At 43.4% G+C, this 5,000-nt stretch overlaps 1 protein-coding gene across 1 annotated transcript in view; it reads right to left on the reverse strand.

The window, feature by feature from the left end:
• Positions 1-5,000, reverse strand: part of LOC113819533 (irregular chiasm C-roughest protein-like) — a 302,759-nt gene that overhangs the window by 10,122 nt on the left and 287,637 nt on the right. The gene's annotated exons all lie outside the window — the stretch shown is intronic.

Here is a 5,000-nt window from a genome sequence, read left to right on the forward strand (position 1 = left end):
CATTACTCTGCATCAAACACTAACGCATTTACTGGTAAAATCCCCGCTATAACTGGGCCAAGCATGGAAACGATGGAACCTTTCTTTGTTACTACAGAGGACTGTCAAGAAGGTTTCCTGGAGAAAAGGCCTGGCCACATTCCCCAGTCATCGCCCAGCAAAATCCGCCTATGTCCGTGGTGTCGGAAGCGGGTCGCGCGGGCGTCCGGGCGCCGCTTCCACTTTGTATCCTCTCCCTCTTCCACTCCTCACGGTGACGCGTCCTTCGCCGTCCCTGCCTGGAGACCATAAGGGCTGATCATCTAGCTGTGCTCTGTTTCCTCACTCTCAAAGCTAGATCAATATATTCTTTCTTTCGAACTGTGTGCTTAGAGGGAATCCTCGTTCCACACTTCCCGGGTGTGTCTCCAGCGTCCTTTGTTCACAAGTTGTTCACCACACCACTTGCTTGTCTGGCGACGATGCAGGTGTCTTAGCTCAGCCGCCTCGCCGGGTTCGGGACCAAAGCGCTCCCGTCCTGCTCGCCGGCCGCCCTAATAGAACCGGTCGTTCCGATGGTCCACGTCGTAAGCGCGCAGCGGCGACACCTTGTGGGGGGATGGCACCGACCCCACTTTGGTTCCTACAGCGAGGAGGACATCACTTACGTGGAGGTCAGCGCACGTTCATGTCGCTAGGTTCTATCTAATCACAGACTGAGGATGGATTTAGGTCGGTGCGATTCTGGAGTCAGGATAGGCTGGGGACAGGTGGAGCAGGAGAAGGGAGCTACTGGACCCGGCGAGACCACGTCTCTAGCCTGACTCTGCAGTCTACATGCGATAGATGCAACAAGGTAGGGAATATACTCTTGCACGTCACTTCTTCTAGTCAGTAAACATGCAGAAGTCTAGCTTACATATCCATTTCACATCCCCAGAATCTCATGTCTATGGTACTGACTTTTTCTCTTCTTCACACCACTGTTTCGTGTCCGGTGCGAGCTGGTTTTTCTTTCGCCGACATGCCCAGGGCTTCCCATCTTCCGCTGTCACAATTACCATAATATCAGTGCTACATGTCAACATATCAGGGATCTGTTGTTTTCTTGAGTCGCTCAAAATAAAAAGCATGCATAGTCATCTCCAAGCTTTCTTGCAATATTGGACTCAAAATGCAACGCACTTCATGGAAGATAGGCGTCCATACAAGAAGCGACCTACCAGGTCATTTGGCGGCTTCGAGTGGAGAGAGACAGCTGTGACGGCAAACCGCGAGAACAGCCATAAAGTGCCACTCCAACACAACACGTGACCGATAAGATTTGAAAGCCAAGTTAATCACACGGAATTCAAAAGAGATCGTGCGCAGGAGGAGTCAGGCAAAGCGGGCGCGTGATGGCGAGGCGGAGCGGACGCAGCGCGTTCGTGGTCTCTCTCTCGGAGGTTCATTGTCCACTTCGCTACTTTATTCTATTTGAATTCAGGTATTGACGTAGCTAGAATAATTATTAACACTTTATTGAAAATGGGGAAATGGCAGTTAAATATAGGAAATTAAATTTCTAAAAACACATGCTCTAGAGAAACTCCGTCCTTACGATTCGGTTAAAGGGCAAATATATCAGAAAAAAAATATAGTTTTATATATAAAATTCCCAGAGCAAAAGCTCCTTCTCAACTGACATTGTGAGATTATTTGTTTTTGATAATAAAGTTATAATAAGAATTTAAGTCTCATTAATTTTTCTCATACTGAATATGATTTCTGACGTCTGTTAATATAAATACCGTCGGTTTACAATCGTGATTTTTTTTTCTTTTGTGGTCCGGAAGACTGAACTGAGAGTCTCGCCATTACTGCATTGAAGGTGGCACAGACGGACAAAGCAGGAAGGACACACGCACACAGCCGAACAGAAAGCCATTGCCTCCGAAAGTGAATATTAACAATCTAAAGCATTTTGGACTCCGGCGCATGAGCTTCGTTTATGAACCGCGTTGTTGGGAGCAGGGACTTCCGTGGCTCCTCCTTTAGTAATAATCATAAATTGTCAATAATGACGATTCTGGCATTTCAGCTGTATTATAGAACTTTTGGCAAGTAATCATTATTATGACTGAATTTATATGAACTATTTATCGAACTTCTATCAAGTCATGAGTCATACAGCTGGAATGTCGTCCCTCCGGAGCCAACATTCCACCTCCTCCACATGGCCTCCTGCCGCCCGTGGTGCAGGGCAGTGACCGTGCGCTCTTAGACAGGCTCTATGGTTGTGGGTTAAATGAAATGCCTATTCTTACACGCCAATCGAACGACATCCAGGTCATGTAAATAATGGTTGCTGTTTGATGTGTTAGAAACATTATTCTTCCCATCTGAAGAAAGACAAGATCAAGTCTCAGCTAGCAAACTATCAAAGTGCACATTTATATAAAAACAACTTCTGTTACAAATCCTACCAAATAATAAAAGATGTGTTTAAACACATTTGTATGAACTCAAAAATATGTTGAAACAAGTAGTTTAACTGGCTTTTCAAATCCCTACATGCTCTGCAAGGCGCGTCCGCCGCAGGTTGAAGACCTGGCCTCTATTCTTGTCTATTTGTACATTTTGTTTATATATCATTAAAAAGGACACTTTTAGCTGATGCAGCTCTATTTCAACATTAGAAAAGCCACTTGCTTTTGGAACCCTTTGTGCTAACACCGTCAGCTGACTCCGTAATCACATTGTGGTTCCATCATTCCTGACGTCATTTGTACACAGAGATTCATACACAAAACCGTCCACTTTATGATCACCGCACGTTCAGGTACCTAAGATTTTCCAAACGCGTTTTCTCGTAATAAAATGCAGGATAAGCAGACAGCGAGAGACCTATCAAGGAAGAAGAAAAAGAGTATAACAGTATTAGGAAATATTTCTAAAGACTTTAATATCTGTTAAAGACCGTGAGAAGAAAAACAAGAGGACAGCGTTTTCTCTATTATGTAATCTATAATGTTATAGAAGTGACATTTCAGATAATTTCTAATCTGACATTTGCATTTCTTCATATTAAAGAATACAAATGATGAAATATTCCTATCGTAAAATCAAATAACACAGTGCATTAGAAACTATTACTTCATTTTGCCCCACTGCTAAGCTAGCTACGGTGTACTTGGAAAATAGTTTTTGTTTCTAAAATCTGAATCCCGCAGCAGCATCAATTGCATAGCATGTACGAAAGGATGACATTACTTCCACTTTACGCAAAAATCTTAATTGCTTCATGGTATTATTAAAGCACTAACACACACTCAAGCATGGTTAATTTGGATAGTACTCAGGATTGTTCTGGGATGTAACACATATTGGAAGGTGTAAATATCATACAACATTACATTATCATTACATTAAATTACATTAAACGTCATACAGTATTACTTTGACATCTATATTACATAAAAGTAATATAGATGTCAGAGAATCTTCGGAGTAAGAGAAATACAGTTTGATGTGCAAAAATACAGAATGCAATGCAAGACATTTTGCCAGTTACTCCTACTTCCCGCCCCTTATGGATACACTTCACCATCACATCCCAAGTACTCGAATGTTTAAAGAGCACGTGAGGGTAAGGGCGCACTCGAAGGACCAGATCCAAGAAAGGGCATGTTTGGCCTTTGTGGCGAGCCACGCAAACGCCGCATTTTGCCGCGAAGTGCGAGGGAGAAAATCGTAAATCTTCCCCCGTTTTCGGCGCGGGCGGTGCAGGCGCAGTGGGCGACGGTGACGGGTGGCAAGACCGAGTTTCCTCCTCCATTCCCACAATTCATCTGAAAACGTTATCTAAATTCCTACAGTCTAAGCACACACGTTCGTTATGGTGCAATATAATACGGCGTGAATTTAATTCAACTGGAATTACTTTGGCAAAGGTGAGGCCGTACCCGGTTTATGCACACGCCTCGAATTTGAATATCTCGCGCGCCACTCGCTTCGCCTTTTCAGTTCTACCATTACGCCAAGTGAACTCTCGCAAACTATATTTGTTCACTTATCTCCTATTGCTAAGCCGTGTGTCAACACCTATGCCTAACTGGAGCCACATTTTCCGTTTACTCCAAAATACTCGCGCTTCGCCTGGTGCATGTTAGGCTGTCGCTTCCTCCCCTGCTCCGGGCGCGCTCAAAATCCCTCTCGCGCCCGTCGTGGCTTTCCATTCGACGTCGCAACCACGTCTGGCGAAACTACGTATGCGACTTGAAAGCTGTTGCATAAAATGCATTCATTACTTCCTTTGCCAACAAGTCTCCATGCAAGCCATTCCAAAGCAAACCAGATCTGCGCCAACTGTATTCTGTTTGATGTCAAGCGGCACACATATTTATTGCCTTTTTGTTTAAGCGCCATTCTCATTTCCTCGGGATAAAGGCCGAATATGCTAACAGCGAAATATGACGCTCGGATATTTACGCGAAGGTAATATCCTATAACACGCATTCACACTCCAACAGTAATCAGATGACAGTGACAGTCCATAAACTGTGCTGAATAACAGTTATGTTTTTCAATTTCCCACAACGCAATTACAATTCATAGAATATATATCTAAAACCATCGCCGTCGTCACATTTATGAGTACTTTTCTTATATATAAAACATAAACTTTGCATATAAATGAAGGCAGTTGGATTACATCCAGTTATTTCATCTCTTTTCAGACGATAAAAATATATGTTGTAAAACATTCTATAAGAGCAGAAAACAGACAACAGATCGGTTACACAGAAAATCGGGTGTTGGATGAGGTTGTGTGGCATGCCAAGAGAGGACGCATGCAAAAACTGTGTCTTGGTGATCAATTCAGATACCAGGCATAACAAGGCATTCCAAGGTGCCAAGGCACTCAGCAAGGAACACTTATTTCGAGATTTTCGTTTTGCCTCTCTGACTGGGCGAGCTTTGTCATTTTAATCAGTCAGTAATTATATTCATCGTAATACATAATAAAGAGTTGAAAGCGC

The sequence above is a fragment of the Penaeus vannamei genome, chromosome 4 (assembly GCF_042767895.1).
Source record: "Penaeus vannamei isolate JL-2024 chromosome 4, ASM4276789v1, whole genome shotgun sequence".
Taxonomy (NCBI): Eukaryota; Metazoa; Arthropoda; class Malacostraca; order Decapoda; family Penaeidae; genus Penaeus; species Penaeus vannamei.